The sequence below is a fragment of the Narcine bancroftii genome, chromosome 1, assembly GCF_036971445.1.
Source record: "Narcine bancroftii isolate sNarBan1 chromosome 1, sNarBan1.hap1, whole genome shotgun sequence".
Lineage (NCBI taxonomy): Eukaryota > Metazoa > Chordata > Chondrichthyes > Torpediniformes > Narcinidae > Narcine > Narcine bancroftii.
Window position 1 is genome coordinate 402107223 of NC_091469.1, and position 20528 is coordinate 402127750.

The window sequence follows — 20528 nt, forward strand, 5'->3', positions numbered from 1 at the left end:
GCCTGCGCACGACGGGCTGAATCGCCGTACTGAGCAGCCAGCACGGCAGGGCACACAGGCTTCCCCCCCCCCCCACCGTGCAGAAGTTCCAGGCTGCAGGAGCGCATTGCCAGGGGAACGGCCGGGCCTCACAGCAGCATTATGACATCACTTCCATGAGCCTGTCGCCTCCCCTAAAAAGGAATGTGTGTGGTTTGAATCAATGACAATTACTGGTTTACTTGCTTGGTGTGGACATTTATTTCAGCAGCTCTGCCTTTAGCAGTGCTACACTTGCACATTTTACAATGGGGTTATTCTTAAAACAAAACCCAAATTATATTAATGATGTCAGATAGACCTCAACATATGTACTGAACCTCAAGAAGTTGGAAATTTGAGATGATAATGTATAAAGTCATCATTCAAGATGCCACACCCATTTCCTTGTGAAAAGATTAATTACAGCGTCATTGACAGATTTAACCACTCCCTGAATAAAGTAGAGACGTCAATTATTTGGAACTTTGGCATTTTTTCAAAGAATTATGCATATTAAGCCAGATTTTATGATGTTTTTGAAGGATAACTTGTCTTTTTGCTATTGGTTTAAAAAAAATAATTTGATGTAATTTTATTCAAAATGGCCTCTGTGCTGATTCACAGGTTTAACTTTCTTTTCAGAAGTGTCAACACTTCAAACAATATCAATAAACTTTACATAAAAGTACATAAACATTTTTATGTATGTTGACAGGTTTTCATAGTAAAATGATTTCAAGTATTTTTTTAATGTTCCTTCCTATTTTGAATGATCATCCTTTCACTAGGGACCATGCAGATCTTAATTCGAACATAAAATGTATTAATAATCAAGAGAATTGAAGCAGAGTATTTTAATTAGTCGTGAAACATTAATTCATTTTAATTTGCATCAATAAGAAAAAAAGAAATATTTTATTGGCATAAAAACGTATGTTTAAGGAGTGATATGACTGATACATTGTGATAGCGTTTGGTTAGTTCCAGTTAGAATAAATAGTTACTTGGGTATTTGTGGTTGTAAAGATCATCATTAACAGATGGAATAAAGTAAGATTATACTAACCAAACAGAATAAACAATGCTGAAAAATAGCATTTCATATAAATGTACTTTTGTTAGAGTGACTACACATCTTTGTTCAACCAATCAATTCATAATACACACCACAGGTGTTCTATACAATATTAACAGATTCAATTTTTTGATCGGTAACATAATGGAGTAGGTATTGCAGTTGAAGTTATGCTTTGCAATGATGCTTTTTCTGGCACTTACCAAAAGCATTAACCTATTTATGATATTTATTTATCATCTGTGTTTAAAATAATACATGTATATACATTTAATTGTAACATAAAACACTGCCAATTAATCATCTACAAGAGGTTATTGGATTTAAACTAATAGATTATCCATGGGCCCTATAAAAATCCTGGTCACTCAGTGCCTCAGTTTTCTCAATTGTGACTCCACTGTCTGAATTCCACTCATGGAGAGGGATCAGTATGGCAATGATTGTCAAAAAAAAGTTAGGGCAGGGACTTCAAGGAAGATTGCAAAGGCACGGCCTAATCCCACAGAATCCACGGGGATACAACATCCTATCTGTGCAGCTCTAATGAGTAAGATCAGGTTAAATAGGACAGTGATTGATGAGATACTGGCTATGCTGCTGGAAGAAAAATTCATGCCTATTTGGTTCTCTCTCTTGAGGTGAGGTCACATCAAATCTCACCACAGCCACACCAGGTCTTGTCACATCCATCATTTAAAAAAAAATCACTGCTGCATTAGAATGAGCATCGAGTCACTGAACTCACAGAGACCATTTGTCTGCCTTGGTTTCAATGAAGTCGTGTTCTCACAAGGGCTCCCAATGATCATTTATATCTTTTCCTCTACAAGAAATAATTCCACTAACTAATTTTGTATTGGATAGTGTAAGGTAAAACATCATGAGATGGGAATGTGTAAGGAGTTACCCTGCCCTGTACAGGGCTGTAACAAGATGTAAATGCATCCTTGTACTTACAAGATAAGAGAGACATTGATGGATTGAGAGGCAGGAAGCTAGCAGGGAAAGGATAGCAACAGTTTTAGTCATTGGACAAGTAATGATATGATGATGTTCTAAGCATGTATCCAAGGGTATAAAAAATCACCATTTTGCTGATAACGGCAGAATGCATTCTCCGACTAACATGGTTGGTCGCAAGTGTTACAATCCGGTAATAAAGAACAAAGAACCCTGATTTCGACTCAGCCTGGTGTTTGTCTCACTCATTCATGAACAAAGCAGACCTAACAATAGTCAGAATATTTGCCTCATGGACCTTTGACCTCAGGAAGATTTAATTTACAAATGCTTTCTTCATTGCCTTTAGTGCCCTTCCTGGGAGCCCAGTAGAAGCTGCATTCCATTGAGCATGGCCCCATTAGCAATGGTTGCGGTCCTATTTTAGTTCATTTATCATACATATAAACCAGCCTAAATTTGGTTCTAATGCCTTAAAGTTCATTTTCATGACTTTAACAAAAGATCCAATTGGATATTGAGGCTACTTGGAATCAGGATTAATACATCAGAAAAGGGAAAATACAGTTTATCTGCTTTCCCATCATTTGCAAACATCTCATTTAATTAATTAGAATAAAATTCTTTTTTTTTTTTTTTTTTTTTTTTTTTTTTTAAATTTTTTATTTTTCACACCATAAATCACAATAGCCATGATATACACTTTTTCTTTTCCACACATTTACAGTGACTTTTTCTCCCTCCCCCCTCCCTCCTCCCAAGCCACCCCCCCATCCCTCCCCCCTCTCATCCATTTTAGTTATACAATCTAGGTTGCATTAATTCAGTTAGACAATGTTGTCATTCAACAAAAATACACCAGAAATTCTACTGAGTCCATTTTTTTCTTCTCTTCTCCTTCCATCAACTTAGGTAATGTTTGTTCCCGGTAGGTTTTCGCTATTGTATTTAATGTAAGGCTCCCATACTTGTTCGAATATTTCAATATTATTTCTTAAACTATATGTTATTTTTTCTAATGGAATACATTTATTCATTTCTATATACCATTGTTGTATTTTCAAATTATCTTCCAATTTCCAGGTTGACATAATACATTTTTTTGCTACAGCTAGGGCTATCTTAACAAATCTTTTTTGTGCATCCTCCAAGTCAATTCCAAATTCTTTATTTTTTATGTTACTTAGGAGAAAGATCTCTGGATTCTTTGGTATATTGTTTTCTGTTATTTTATTTAATATCTGATTGAGATCATCCCAAAATTTTTCTACTCTCTCACATGTCCAGATTGCATGAATTGTTGTTCCCCTTTCTTTTTTACATCGAAAACATCTATCAGATACTGTTGGGTCCCATTTATTTAACTTTTGCGGTGTAATGTATAGTCTGTGTAACCAATTATATTGTATCATACGCAGCCTCGTATTTATTGTATTTCTCATCGTTCCAGAGCATAACTTCTCCCATGTTTCCTTTTTTATCTTTATATTTAAATCTTGTTCCCATTTTTGTTTAGTTTTACCATTTGTTTCCTCATTTTCCTTTTCTTGCAGTTTAATATACATATTTTTTATAAATCTTTTGATTAACATTGTATCTGTAATCACATATTCAAGGTTACTTCCCTCTGGTAAACTCAAGTTGCTTCCTAATTTATCTTTCAAGTAGGATCTCAGTTGGTAATATGCCAGCGCTGTATCTCCCGTTATATTGTACTTATCTCTCATTTGTTCAAAGGATAAGAATCTACTTCCTGAAAAACAATTTTCTATTCTTTTAATCCCTTTTTTTTCCCATTTTCTAAAGGCAAGGTTGTCTATTGTAAAAGGGAGTAGCTTATTTTGCGTCAATATTAGTTTTGGTATTTGGTAATTTATTTTATTTCTTTCTACATGTATCTTCTTCCATATATTGAGGAGATGGTGTAATACTGGAGAAGTTCTATGTTGTACCAATTTTTCGTCCCATTTATATAATATGTGTTCAGGTATCTTTTCCCCTATTTTATCTAATTCTAGTCTCGTCCAGTCTGGTTTTTCCCTTGTTTGATAAAAATCTGATAGGTACCTTAATTGTGCGGCTCTATAATAATTTTTGAAGTTTGGCAATTGTAAGCCTCCTTGTTTATACCATTCTGTTAATTTGTCTAGTGCTATCCTCGGTTTCCCCCCTCTCCATAAAAATCTCCTTATTATTTTCTTTAACTCTTTGAAGAATTTTTCTGTCAGTTGTATTGGCAATGCCTGAAATAAGTATAGTATCCTTGGAAAAATGTTCATTTTAATACAGTTTATCCTTCCTATCAGTGTTAGTGGTAGCTCTTTCCAATGCTCTAAATCGTCCTGTAGTTTTTTCATTAGTGGATTGTAATTGAGTTTATATAATTGGCCTAGATTTTTGTTTATTTGCACACCTAGGTATCTTATTGCCTGCGTTTGCCATCTGAATGGGGATTCCTCCTTAAATTTTGAGAAATCCGCGTTATTCATAGGCATTGCTTCACTTTTATTTACGTTTATCTTGTATCCCGACACTTCTCCATATTCCTTCAATTTCTTATATAGTTCTTTTATTGATAGTTCTGGTTCTGTTAAGTACACTATCACATCATCCGCAAACAGACTGATTTTATATTCCCTGTCTTTTATTTTTATTCCTTTTATATTATTATCTCTTCTTATCGATTCTGCTAGTGGTTCTATAGCTAGCGCAAACAATAATGGTGATAGTGGGCATCCCTGCCGCGTTGACCTGCTTAAGTTAAATTGCTTTGATACATGTCCATTTACTGTCACTTTCGCTAACGGTCCCTTATATAATGCTTTAATCCAATTAATATACTTCTCCGGTAAACTGAATTTTTGCAATACTTTGAACAAGTAATTCCATTCTACTCTGTCGAAGGCCTTCTCTGCGTCTAAAGCAACTGCTACTGCCGGTGCTTTATTTCCTTCTACTGCATGAATTAAGTTAATAAATTTACAAATATTGTCTGTTGTGCGTCTTTTTTTGATAAATCCAGTTTGGTCTAAATTTACCATTTTCGGTACCTGTTCTGCTAATCTGTTCGCTAATAGTTTAGCTATTATCTTATAATCTGTGTTTAGCAAAGATATTGGTCTATATGACGCTGGTGAGAGTGGATCTTTCCCTTGTTTTAGTATCACTGTAATTATTGCTGTTTTACATGAATCTGGTAAGTTTTGTGTCTCATCAATCTGGTTGATTACATCCAGGAGGGGCGGTATTATTAGGTCTTTAAATGTTTTGTAGAATTCTATTGGGAGTCCATCCTCTCCTGGTGTCTTATTATTTGGTAAATTTTTTATTATCTCTTGTATTTCTACTGTTCCAAATGGTTCTGTTAATTTATTTTGTTCCTCTATTTGTAGTTTTGGTAGTTCAATTTTAGTCAAAAATTCATCTATTTTCCCTTCTTTCCCTTCGTTTTCGGTTCGGTATAATTGTTCATAGAATTCTCTGAAGTTTTCCTTAATTTCTTTTGGATTATATGTAATTTGTTTGTCTTTTTTCCTTGTTGCCAATACCGTTTTCTTAGTTTGCTCTGTCTTAAGCTGCCATGCTAGGATTTTGTGTGTTTTTTCCCCTAGTTCATAATATTTCTGTTTTGTCTTCATTATATTCTTCTCCACCTTATATGTTTGTAATGTTTCATATTTTATTTTTTTATCCGCCAATTCTCTTCTTTTGGTTGTATCTTCCTTTATTGCTAATTTTTTTTCTATGTTTATTATTTCCCTTTCCAACTGCTCTGTTTCCTGATTATAGTCCTTCTTCATCTTGGTTGCATAACTTATTATTTGCCCTCTAATGAATGCTTTCATTGCGTCCCATAGTATAAACTTATCTTCCACTGATTCCGTATTTACTTCAAAGTACATTTTTAATTGTTTTTCAATAAATTCTCTAAAATCCTGTCTTTTAAGTAGCATGGGGTTTAATCTCCATCTATACATTCTTGGAGGGATGTCTTCTAGCTCTATTGCCAATAACAGGGGTGAGTGGTCCGATAATAGTCTAGCTTTATATTCCGTTTTCCTAACTCTCCCTTGTATGTGGGCTGATAACAGGAATAGGTCTATCCTTGAGTATGTTTTATGTCTAGTCGAGTAGTATGAGTATTCCTTTTCTTTTGGGTTTTGTTTCCTCCATATGTCCACAAGTTTCATTTCTTGCATTGATTTAATTATAAATTTGGTTACTTTGTTCTTCCTGTTAATTTTTTTCCCCGTTTTATCCATATTTGGATCCAAATTCAGATTGAAATCCCCTCCTATTAGTATGTTCCCTTGCGTATTAGCTACCTTCAAAAAGATATCTTGCATAAACTTTTGATCTTCTTCGTTAGGTGAATATATATTAAGTAGATTCCAAAGCTCTGAATATATCTGACATTTTATCATAACATATCTCCCTGCTGGATCTATTATTTCCTCTTCTATTTTAAATGGCACATTTTTGCTAATTAATATAGCCACTCCTCTTGCTTTTGAATTATACGATGCTGCTGTTACATGTCCTACCCAATCTCTCTTTAATTTCTTGTGCTCCAATTCAGTTAAATGTGTTTCTTGGACAAATGCTATATCTATTTTTTCCTTTTTCAGTAAATTTAGTAGTTTCTTCCTTTTAATTTGGTTATGTATTCCATTAATATTTAGAGTCATATAGTTCAGCGTAGCCATTTTATATTTTGTTTATCTTCTCTTTCCGTTTTTCCATCATTACCTTTCCTCCTTTTCCATTTCTGTTTTCTTATTTTCAACTCTTTACCAGACAACATTCCTACAACATCCAACATTTTCCTTATTCTCCTATTTCTATCTTCTTTATCCCCAATCTCCCCTTCCCCTCCTGAGTTGCCCTTTATCCCTTGTCGGACAACCACATCTCCCCTCTCCATTTGGATTTGCGAATCCACTCGCAAGCGTCAACTGATTTTGCAGTGACCGCTCTTTTCCCCCCACCCAGCCCCCCCCAGAAAAGATTTCGTTTTTTATATGTCACAAAGGTCACTCTTTTAGTTCCCTCCTTATTCTCTCTATTCCATTACCTTCCCTTATTAATTCTTGTCTATACTTTCTATGTTTTCCTCTAATTACAGATACTTTCACATATGCCCGTTGTCTCTATTCACTCTTATACCTCTTTACCCGCATACATATCAATCGTGGTCATTTTTACCCTCCTTACCCGTCTTCATCCCTCAGTCTATTTTTGTCTTTACCCACATACATATCAATCGTGATAATTTTTGTTCTCATTACCCGTCTTCATCCCTCAGTCTATTTTTGTAATTGTTCTGCAAATTTTCGTGCTTCTTCTGGATCCGAGAATAGTCTGTTTTGTTGTCCTGGAATAAATATTTTCAATACCGCAGGATGCTTCAGTGTAAATTTATATCCTTTCTTCCATAAAATCGCTTTTGCTGCATTGAACTCTTTTCTCTTCTTTAGGAGTTCAAAGCTTATATCTGGATAAATGAAGATTTTTTGCCCTTTATACTCCAGTGGTTTGTTGCCCTCTCTTACTTTTTCCATTGTCTTCTCCAGCACCTTTTCTCTTGTAGTATATCTTAGGAATTTTACTACAATAGATCTTGGTTTTTGTTGTGGTTGTGGTTTAGGGGCCAATGCTCTATGTGCCCTTTCTATTTCCATTTCTTGCTGTAGTTCTGGACATCCTAGGGCCTTAGGGATCCATTCTTTTATAAACTCCCTCATATTCTTGCCTTCTACATCTTCCTTAAGGCCCACTATCTTTATGTTATTTCTTCTGTTATAATTTTCCATTATATCTATTTTTTGGGCTAGTAATTCTTGTGTCTCTTTAGTTTTTTTATTAGATTCCTCCAATTTCTTTTTTAAGTCTTCTACCTCCATTTCTGCTGCTATTGCCCGTTCTTCCATCTTGTCCATTTTTTTCCCCATTTCTGTTAAGGTCATATCCATTTTATTTATTTTCTTTTCTGTGTTGTTTATTCTTCTTCTTAAATCATTGAATTCCTGTGTTTGCCATTCTTTAAATGACTCCATGTATCCTCTAACAAGAGCAAGTACCTCCTTTACCTTGCCTATCTTTTCTTCTTCTATTTCCCTGTACTCTTCCTCTTCCTCTTCTTCTTCCTCTAGGTTGACCATCTGTTGTTTCTTTGCTGCCCTTTCCTCCTCTTCTTTCTTGTTTCCATTGTCTTCTGTGGTGTCTTCTTGCTGCAGGTGTTCTGCAGCTGTCGTTGCCGGCTGTGGAGATCGACTCCCCAGCTGGTCCCCCCTCCCGTCGGTGTGTTTTTTTGTATGCGCATCGCGCATGCGCGAGGAGTCGCGCATGCGCGGTTGCGCACTTTTACTCGGCTCTGTGAGCCATTGTTGTAGTTCTCTTTCTACCGACCTGAGGTAGTGGGGTCTTCTCTCCACAGCGGGCCTCTTCGGACAGGTAAGGCCTTCACCTTTTTCCTCCGTTGTCTTCTCTTCCTCTCTTCTTTCCGTTGATTTTGATTTTTCTCCTTTTGTCTCCATCTTCTTTCCACCTTTATATTCACTTTTCTTTAACTTGTATTTCTGTGCCTTTGTACTTTCTCTCGTTTTTCCCGACTTTTCTGGAGAGGGCTGGAGTTCACCGTCCGGCCACTACTCCATCACGTGACTCCTCCCAATTAGAATAAAATTCTTCACTTGATTTTACTGTCTCTGTCTGAAATCCTCGAGCTTTAAAAAAAAAAAAAAAAAAAAAAAAAAATAAAAAAAAAAAAATTTTTTTTTTCAAGCCCAGTGGGGTTTTGCAGTTTTATTTTTTTTGTTCCTAAATTTTCAGTGCTGTGTGCTGAGTTTTGTTGCTTGACAAAAAAAAAAAAAAAATGATGGTCAAGCTCTAAAGCCATCATCGTTGTTTGGCCAACTCCAACACTGGGAGTCAGTTGTCATTCAGTGCAGTGGACCTGCTTAACCTTGCAGATCAGATGGAGTGAGTTAAAATGTTGATTTAATCCAATGATATAGATTGTCTTCCATCACTATCACTGGAGTGTAACTATCAGAATGTAAGTTTGATGGTGAAACTAAATTGGGTTGAAAAGCAAATTGTGCTGGAGAGCTTACAGAGAGATGTAGATTGGATAAGTGTCTAGCAGATGAAGTACAATGTTAAGAAATGTGTGGTCATCCACTTGAATGGAAAATAGATCAAATTATTATTTAAATGGTGAAATATTGTAGTATGCTGTTGTGCAGAAGGAATTGGGATCATTTGTACATCAATCATGAAAAGTTGAATTGGAGATGCACCAGGCAATCAATATGGCAAATGGACTGTTAGCCTTCATTGCTAGAGGAATTAAATTTAAGAGCTGGGAGGTTCTACTGCAACTGCTGCAGGGTATAGGTGAGGCTACACCTAAATAATTGCATACAGTTCTAGACTTCCTACTTAAGAAGCTCCCTGGGTCAGATGCCAAGATTGATAAAGAAATGACCACAGACTGGCAAAGGCAAACCAGCATATTTGGCAGGCTGTACAAAAGAGTCTGGAACAACAAGCATCTGAAGAAAGGCACAAAGATCAGTGTGTACAGAGCCACTGTACTGACCACCCTCCCATACGGCTCAGAGTCAGGGTCCACCTACCATCATCATCTACAACTCCTTGAGCTCTTCCACCAATGCTAGAACTGACATGCACAGTCTTAATTTTTAGGGAAGTAGATTTGGGGTGCAGGTGAGGAGCAACTGCTTTTTCTCAGAGGAATGGATCTGTGGAATTCTCTGCCAAGAAAGCAGTAGAGATTGCCTCATTAAATATAAAAACACCGAAGGGTGTGGAAGAAAAGAGGAATCTGGGAATACAGAAACATTATACCTTAAAAGTGGCATCCCAGATAAATAGGGTTGTAAGGAGAAGTTGTAAAGACATATTGGCATTCATAAATCAAAGAATTGAGTATAGGAGATGGGATGTTATGGTAAACAATAGACAATAGACAATAGGAGCTGGAGTAGGCCCTTTGGCCCGTCGAGCCAGCATCGCCATTTTACAGACATTGGTGAGTCCAAATTTGGAGTATTGTGTGCAGTTTTGGTCATTTAACCACAGGAAAGATATCAATAAGATTGAAAGAGTGCAGAAAAGATTTGCTCGTATATTTCCTGGACTACAGGAACTGAGTTACAGGGAAAGGTTAAACAGGATAGGACTTTATTCCCTGGAGTGTAAAAAAAATGAGGGGAGTTTTGATAGAGGTATTTAAAATTATGAGGGGTATAGACAGAGTAAATGTCGGTAGGCTATTTCCATCAAGGGTAGGTGAGATACAAACCAGAGGACATGGGTTAAGATAGAAAGAGGAAAAGTTTAGGGAGAAGATTGGGGGAACTTCTTCACACAGAGAATGGTAGGAATGTGGAATGCCAGCTGAAGTGGTGAATACGGGCTCAATTTTAATATTTCAGAGGAATTTGGACAGGTACATGGATGGGAGAGATATAGAGGGCTATGGACTGGGTGCAGTTCCGTAGGACTAGGTAGAAAAATACTTGGGTACAGACTAGAAGGGCTGAATGGCAGGTTTCTATGTTGTAATGTGCTATGGTTCTATATTTAGGACACAGAAAGATTTTTGCATGGCAGGGGAATTGAAGACTCTGGAAGAAAGGCAGTTAAGTGGAGCTAAGTCCACAGCTAGATCAGCCATGAACATAGAACGTACAGGCCCTTCAGCCCACAGAGTGGTGCTGACCTAATAATCTACCCTAACAACTGCATAGAATTTACCTACTGCATAACCCTCCATTTTATTCACTTCCATGTACCCATATAATAGAGTCTAAAATGATCCATCACCACTGCTGGCAGCTCAGTCCATGTACCCACCACACTCTGTGTTGAAAAATGTACGTGGTGCAATCCTCTGTACTTACTCCCTAGTACCTTAAAATGATGCCTCCTTGCGTTAGCCATTTCAACCCTGGGATAAAAGCATCTTGTCATCCACTCCAGCAATGCCTCGTGTCATCTCGTACACCTCTATCAGGTCACCCCTCATCCTCCATCGCTCCAAGGAGAAAAGACCATTGTCTTATTAAATGGCAGAGCAGGCTTGATGGACCTGATCACCTAGTTCTGCTCCTGTTTCTAATGTTTTTCATGTGGGTAGTGCATCCATTTAAGGCCGGGTCAAGAAATCTAATTGATGAATTATGCATTACTGTTAGTCCAGGAGGAGCCATCCTAATCCTCCAAACATGATAAACCTAATTTTAATAACCCTTGTGCCCCTTACCAATTTTTACAAAGAACCATAGAAAGTAACCGGTCAGGATGCATCGCAGCTTGGTTGGGGAACTGCTCCACCCAAGACTGCAAGGAATGCAGAGAGTTGTTAATGCAACTCAGGCCATCATGCAAATCAACTTCCCCTCCATCAGCTTTGTCTTCACCTCCCATTGCCTCAGAAAAGCAGCCAATATATTAAAAGATGCAATCCATATATTAAAGGATGCATCCCATTCCTGCCATGCTATCTTCTCCCCCTTCCATTTGGTGGAACATACATGAATTTGAAAACATGCTCCTCCAGATTCAAGGACAATTTCTTCACTGTTATTATCAGTCTCTTGTACTCCCATTAGTAACAGAGCATGCCATGCATTGTTTACTTTTCTCCTTCACACTTTCCCCTGCCCTTTTTGTTTTATTGTAACACTTTCCTTTGCACTTTTGTTTTTATTTATGCACTACTGGTTGTACTTGTATATGACAATGATTTGCTTGTATAGCATTCAAAACAAAGTTTTGTTGTATTCTGGTATATATGACAATAACCAGTTCAGAGCCATTCAATTCAATCTGCAAAGCTGCATCGTGCTTGCCCTCTTACATCGATTAGGACTCCTAATGCTCTCTGCCAAAAGCGCAATGTCTCTTCTCTCAGATGTAGTAGACCTTCTCTAGTCATTGTTTTATGGGAATAGTTTGGTGGCCTTGTAGGTTTAATAGTTTGACCAAGAAGTCATGGTTTTTCAGTTAAATTTAAAACTTAACCAAGCAATCAAACTCCACACTTCTAGATGTCAGTGGCAACTAAAAAGGCAATCATTCACAGAGGATTCTGTTCCTTCTGGTGAACTGACGTGAAACCTGTGCTGGATTGGGAAACCAGTGTAACTGTTGAGAATTCAGAAGGTGTGTATTCCACCAGTGTACTTCAGTGTTAAAGCACAGCCAGGCATTTCCTGGAGAAGCTCAGCCAACCAAGTTAGAATTTCCCTTACTTCCTGATATCTTTGTAGGGTGGGGTTCAGTTATGTTGTTGAGACAATAATGCTTTTTTTTTTACCTTGTGAATTTCAACCTGGAATAGATAGCATTTCCATTCAAGTTTTAATCCATGATTAATACAATGGCACTTATTTACCACAGCTTACAAACACCTAAAGAAATTACCCACTTGTTTCCTTCAGCACACCATGAAGTTGGCTTTTTTTATTATTCACTAGCCACCACATTGCATTCCTCAACTCCGCCAACACCACCCAGCTAAACTCCTCTGACCTTACCATTTGCTCACTGCCACACAGGTGATCCTGACACTCTCTTCTGAATCTGAGATTCATCATCCATATACTGACACAAGCACAGCAATTCCACTCCAAATTCAGATGCTCAAGAGCCATGTTCCATGATTACCAGTATGAGAGTTTATTGTCATAGACACAAGTACAGTGTACCAATGCAGCACAGCCACACAGATATAGAAGATACAACAATACTCTCCAACATGCAGCAAAGATAAAGTTCAATTTTAGTTGAAAAGTTAATGTGTGAACCAATATTGAAACAGGTGGAAAAATAAATGTAAGGAAAAGAAAATATGAGAGTTTAAGTCAACAATTTTAGACATAAATGGGAGATCTGAATATAAATTTAGATGGTTAAAAAAGTTATGTTCTTAAATGTATGACTTTTTGCGATTCATGCACAAGCACTCCCAAGTCCTTCTGCACAACACCATTCTGCAGTTTTTCACCCTTTAAACAATCTGCTCTTTTACTTTTCTGACCAAAGTGGATGACCTCACATTAGCGTATGTTGTACTCCATCTGCCAGACCTTTGCCCACTCATGTAACTTAACTATATCCTTCTGCATTCTCTCCACATCCTTTGTGGAATTTGCTTTTCCACTCAATTTAGTATCATCTGCAAACTTGGCTACAATCCACTCTGTCCCCTCTTCCAAATCGTCAATGTAAATGGTGAACAGTTGCAGGTCCAGCATCAACCCCTGCGACCCCCCCACTTACCACTGACTGCCAATCAGAAAAACACCCACTCATCCCAACTTGCCTTTCCTGTACTACATTCCCAGTAATCAAGGGCACAATAAGATCTCAGAGAAAGTGAATGACATTTCAGATCATTGCAGCCACTTCTCAGTGCAGGCAGATGTTGATGAAATTCTCCACTGCCTCCACTGCACAGGTTTTGAATGCCTGAAGAAAGGGCAATTAAACAGCAAAACCTCAAGCTAATATTCTTCTTTTCTTTTCTTTGGCTTGGCTTCACAGATGAAGATTTATGGAGGGGTAAATGTCCACGTCAGCTGCAGGACCTTAAATTAGGACCTTAGACATCAGAGTGTCTAGTTTACATCTGTGGTTCAGGATTTTTCAACAGTCACCATTGCCTTAGATGCAATCTGGCAACAACTTGGCAATATATCCATTATCTGTGCAGTTCCTTACAAAAATAAAGAAGTTGCCATTATTGATTCTCTACTCTTCCCCAAGGAATGACAGTTTCCAACCATCTCCAGTGAAACTTTCAGAAGTCAGTGACATGACAAAAATTTCAGCATTTAAAAAACTGTTTACAACTCAAGTTGCAATAAAAGCCAGAAAATGTGCCTTGATCCATGAGATGCCGATGACATACTCAGCCAGAATTACTACTTAACAACATCTCTGATGCTTAACATATAATTTTATCTTAGTGGACTGTTGTGAGAGCCACTTCATTTCCAGATCAAAGTAAAAGCGAATGTGGGTGAGGTCTGTGAACTTGCAAGGTTTAAACACACATTTCCTCAAATTCATAAAATTCATAAAATTCTTTCATAAGTATTTTACAATTCAATAGAATTTTATTTTGTTAGAAGTTTTTAATGTTTCTCTTTTTACTTTAATTTTATCTGTATGTTCTCATCTTTATTTAAAATCAATAAAATATATGCAAACTATTTTAAATGTTAGTTAAAACATAATTTTTATTTCCTGTCTTGGATGTCTGTGAGATAATAGTATTCAAATGTGATTGTTTGTTTAGTGTACAGATAGTGGAACTAGAATTGATTTCTGACAGCAACTATGATCAGGAAAGGAGTAAATCCATGCTGTAGAAGTAACTAGATTCCAGTAGCCGAGTTCCTTTCAGCTAAATGACACACACTACATCTCTGAAATTATTTAAAATCTGAGGATAAAATTTCACTTTTTTTTTCTTCTATATTTATGTCCCAGATCAGGAATAATGGAGGGGTAGTGGATGAATTGCTAATACATTTGCAATTTCAGTTGTTCGAGCAACAAATGTTATTCCTTGCGCTGTGCTGTGGAGAAATATTTGGGAGTAATGAATCTCACAATATTTTTGAATTTTATGTATTTGAGGAAATGTGTGTTTAAACCTTGCAAGTTCACAGACCTCACCCACATTCGCTTTTACTTTGATCTGGAAATGAAGTGGCTCTCACAACTGAAATGTGCAGTCTGGCTTACTCAGAAGCTGCTGCCCTCCTGGCTGACACATTGAGAACAGTCAGATCACAACAAGTGCATTAAAAGAAGCTCAGTAGGCATGTTGAAGATTGGGGAAAGCAATTAAAGGCTAAGAGAGAGGAAAAGCATTCTCCAATTTTGCTGGCTAACAAATTGTTCCAATGTGTGTGCACTGAAAATAGGGACACTATTTCCATCCTATATTTTGGAAAAGGTACAACTAAAATTGAGGACTCTACCTACTTGTTTCAGCTTTCATATTATTAAAGAATGTACTATCAATATCACATTACCAATATTAAATTACGCCTTTTATGACATTGAAAGGTTCTCAGTTTGACAGAGTTCAAGTAGTTTTAGTGGGAAAAAAAAATGAGGCTTTGGAATGGAGTAGTGGATGGCAACAAGATTAATTTCTCGTTTTCAAAATTTCCACACTGTACCGTATGTCAGGGAATCCCTCGTGTATCAAAGATTCAAATATAATTTCAGTGCATTATCTAAGATGGAGTGAAAAATGCACTGTTTAGGTAACTATGAATATATTATTAACATCAAATGGCATGCTTATATATGACATGAATGATATGATATTTTTCTTATTCCAAAAATAATGAATCTACAGAACAGCTTGCCAGTTTGTGCAATGAGTACACAATCACTATTTTCTTATGACTTAAAGCCAAAGATCATATTTTTTGGGAGGCAGATTCTCTGTGTAACTTACCACACAATTACCTCTGAGATTCCTTCCTTCTTCCTGAGCTATGCCTTCCCCTTTACCACAAATGACACATTGTAGCAACAGCTACTCTGCTTACTGAATAACTCCACAACCAAACGGGTTGAGTTCAGTGAGCAAACTGGTTTATTGAGGTCTGCCTGGCTGTTCTTATTCTCCCAGACCAGACCTGGCTGAGAACCGCGCTGTGGGTCCGGATGTCATCAGGACGTCATGTGAGTCGCAGAGCGCGGGCTTCTAAGCCTGGTGGCGAGGTCGGGAAAAGCCCCCGATGGTGAATTGACAAGCAAGGCCGGTTCGCCTGCCTAATGACATGATGCTACAACACCTTATTTATTTCCCAGACCTCTGCTCTCATCCCCTCTCCTCCTGGACAGAAGAAAGGATGTGTTCCTTGGTCTTTATATGACCTCACTGGCCTCTACAATTAATGGATAATTCTTTCCAATTTCCAATAGCCTCATCAAAATGATCCTCTTCCCTTTCAGTATTCCAAACTGACCCTTTTCTCTATAACTTCCTGGTCTGCTCTCCCTTCTCCACAACCATACCCCTTCTCATGGCACTTCTTCATGCAACCAGAAGAAATGCAATACAGACCCATTTACCTCATCCACAGACCCCAGCAGTTTTTCCAAGTGCAAAAGCACTTCCAAATTAGTGCACTGCATTTAGTGCTCATGATGTGGTATCCTATATACTACTAGAGCAGTGGTTCTCAACCTTTTTCTTTCTATTCACATACCACTTTAAGTAATCCCTATGCCATCAGGGCTCTGTAATTAGTAAGGAATTGCTTAAGGTGGTATGTGAGTGGGAAGGAAAGGTTGAGAACCACCACTCTAGACCAATTGTTACTGAAATATTTTGGTTGAGAAAAATAGTAATTGGCCCATTTCCTTTGGAATTATGAAACCATGCACATAACGAGTCAATTGGGTAGGTTGAAAACAGTGGTTTTCAAACTTTTTCTTTTCACTCACCTACCACTTTGAGCAATCCCTTACTAATCACAGAGCACCTCTGCCATAGGGAATACTTAAAGTGGTAGGTGAGTGAAAAGAAAAAGATTGAGAACCAATGTACTAGAGCAAATAAATGTGACCACCTCACGAAGCACCTACAGTTGTGACTGTGGATTTTCAGTTGCTATCAGCATAATTGTTGATCCCATTCCAACTCAGAATTATCTGTCATTTACCTCCTATGCTTTTATAATGTAACCAAATGTAAGATTGAGGAACAGCACCTCATCTTTCTCCAGCTTGCAAGCTTCCAAACGCAACAGGTTCAGCTATGCTGTTTTCTCTTTGTCAGTTCTGCGGTAGATCATCCATCTGTAATATATATTCCATTTTCATGAGCATTAACTGATTATTGAGCACTTCCTATGTGTTCGTAATTTACACCTTTTACATGTTTCTTTGTTTTGTGTTTTCACTTCAATCTTATCAGATGATTTTTATCAACAATTTTTCACCATGGCAAACTTACCCTCACCCTATCAGATTGTTTTTTTGTGCCTTAACCTTATCCTCCCTGAAAAAAAAATCAAAACAACATTGTTTTCTCTCTTTCAGAGGCTCTTTGACTGAATTAACTCTGTTTCTCTTTTCACAGACGTTGCCTGACCTCCTGAGTGCTTCCAGTATTTTTTTTCTCTTTTTATTATTAAAAAGGGCCAATGTATTCTACTGAAATAGTTTTGAATACTTCCAAATGAGTTTCAGTGGAATCCTCTGGATTTTATTTATCCTTACTAACATAGGATTTTAAATCTATTGTTCTTTCCAGGCTCAGATTGCTTGCATTATGACTTTTCCAATTTGATCACTATGTAGAACAGATTAAATAGATATTTCCAAAGTGTTCTATATTTGTAAATTCTGGCTACCAGAATTTACCAATATGGGTGGGGGATTTTATGTTGCTTCAAATCCTTATGTTTGTTTCAAGCGTGTGCTGTATCTTGTATCTTGCAACTTCAAAATATAAATTGCTTGATATTTTATCTCATTTTGGTACATAACCAGATGCTGGATTTCCTGAAATATGAATCGGAGTATGGTACAAGAATGAAAACCTTTAAAAATGTGCTCAGTCATATTCTCAGAAGGGGCTTTAATGTGTGAAATCTGGATATGTAAATACTAGAGGCCTTACAAATTCTGAAGCGTAATGTTTTGTTTTCCCCAACATGGGTAGGAGTGTGTTTATCTGCGTGCTTCAGTGTGTATGATAAGCACAGATTAAAATGGACGCTAAAACCCAAATGAGGTCATGTAATAATTAATATTGTTAATACATTTGGCAAAATGGGAACTGATAAAGGAAGCACATACAGTCTAAATTTTGGTAAATTGTTTCCTTTCTTTCTTGTTAGATTTTAAAAACAAGGCTAAGATGTAGCTTTCACCAGTAAACTTTAAACCACCTTTTCTACTGCATCCTCCAATGTTGCTGTGGCTCATACATTTCATGGTAACACTTGTAAAACAAATGGTAAAAGTATCTGTAACAGAAGATTCTGGATGGCTGTTTAGTGGTGTTTCAGTTCTATCTGCTGTCAATTTTCTCCACTTTTATTACTTAAAATGAAAATAATTGTGTCCTAAATCTTTTATTGAAGAAAAAGGAAAAATTAAATTATAGAACAGCTTTCTGTGTTCCATTCAGATCATCCCAAAATATGATGCAGCTATTGAACTTGAGTCATCTTGGTTTTGCAGTAGATGAAGCTGTTTTTTTCAAGGACCCAGCTCATTTCACTATAAATGAGATTATGATTAAATATTGGCCTGGATTTTACTAGCATAAAATCAGCAGTTCTACATGTAGCTGACAATATTTCCTTGCAAATGTACCATTATGTTTGGGATTTCTGTAGATCTTGTGAAATCCCATGGTGGAAGATAAAGTTAAGCCAGTGCTTATTGTGAGAGTCTACTCCAATAATGTCTGCCAGCTTGGGCCTAGTGCAGGGAAATATCCTTAATTGATTTCAGTGGAGGAATCTGGTTGTGAGGTCTTAAGGTAAGTTTGGTAGTTCAGTGTTTCTTATATTAAAAGAAAAGGGAAGTATTGTCACTCCTAATCTCCAAGGTATCCTCTTTGCAAACTGGGCCTTTGTGTGAGTGGTGCAGGAGGGTGTTGTTTTGTTCTGAAAAATCATTTAATGTAAAGGCATCTGGGATAAAATAAGAATAGGAAATATTTTTGGGTGGTTGATGGTTGGCACTGACTGGTTAGACTGAAAGTTTGCACAAAAGTGATGGAAAAGGTCATGCAATATTCTTCATGTATAAAGCAGCTAGGTGATGGAATAAAATTAAATGATGTGGTGGTGGATAATTTTTATTCATCACTGAGAGAGTGAAAGTTCTGAGTGATTTTTATTTTACAACTTGGAGTGGCAGGTAGATAGAGTGTGAAAACAGGTCCCACTGCCTAACTTACCCATGCCAACTAAAATGTTACACCCACACTAGACCCACCTCTCCATTTGGCCCATATCCCATGTATCCTGACACGGTCAGGTCATGTGCTTACCTGTGTCGGGAGCAGTGCTGGTCACTGCTGATGACGTATTCAAGACGATAGGTGGGAGTAAAAGCGTGCATGTGCGGGTTAGTTCAGAAGGCTGCATACGTTGTGATGAATCTCAGATGCAGGAGGAGGAGATCAAGAGCATCGAGATCACCCATGTGGCAGAGAGCCAATGAAAACATCAGAGGAGTTTGTTTGGGTGGTGTTTGGTGGGATGAAGCATTCATCATGTATCTGAGAAGAGTAAAGACAGTCGACTCCATTTTGTGCTGAAAAATTAGTGAGTGTATTCTTTAAATTGTGTGTAAACTGGGTAAATTACAAATGGTGACCCCATGAGTTCACAGCACTTTTAGGTTAAAATAGAAAGAGATGAGAATAGACCCCTTACAGGAACAGTCAGGGAGTCAGGTTAGAGGTTCCCCCACCCTTTTTATTAAAGGCAGGGTTGATGCTTCTCGATGCATGTTTCTCTGCCCTCAGTGTGACAAGTCAGAAAACAAAATTCAGTTTACTTGTGGATCTTCTTCAAGAGCAGATTGCCTGTGAATTGCAGGATGTTTTTGTTAATCTGGATGATAATCTCCCATACGACATCCTGAAGGCTGCTATTCTGTGGCGTACTCAGCCCGTCTTAGGAGGCTCATATTGCTGAGTGACAGCTGAGTTGATCAGAAACCATCACAGATGCTGATAAAAAGTTGGTGTGGACCCTATTGAAGGGGATCTATGGATGCAGAGATTCCTCCAATGTTTACCTCATTGAGTTCAAGGACACTTAGTGAGTGTCTTTAGCACGTCGGCCCTCGACGAGTTGACGGATCCTGCTGACCTCATTTTGTTCACAACCTCCGCAATAAAGATAGAATGATTGGCTACTTCCCCAAGTCAGCAAGAGCAAATGGGCTGGAGCAACTGCTTACAGCACCTTGTCAACCACCTGCACCTTATCAACCGTAGATAACTGAATTGGAGCAGCAAGTGGTAGCACTGATGAGCAGATTCAGGCTTTGAGCACCCAATGGAATTCTATCCATTAACCTGGTTGGAATCACGCTAGTCAACGATGTGGTAGAGACAACGGAGGGCCTATTTGTTGGAAGCACCAGGAATTTGGTGCTGCTGCCTGGTCCTGTCAGCTACCTTGTGACTTCTATAAGTGGTAGATGGGAAATGACCAGATCTGGCAATGGAGGCAACTGTTCCCCATAGGCACTTCAGCCGCCATCCCTTCCATAAGGCTGTCTATTGGGTCAGCGTAGTTTCCGAGCTCTCACTGATCTTTCAGGCATTACTCACATTCAGACTACGATTTACCATCCACAGGCCAATGGCCTTGTTGAGCATTTCCACTGACAATTGAAAGTGGTGATGACAGCAGGTGTCGATGCAATG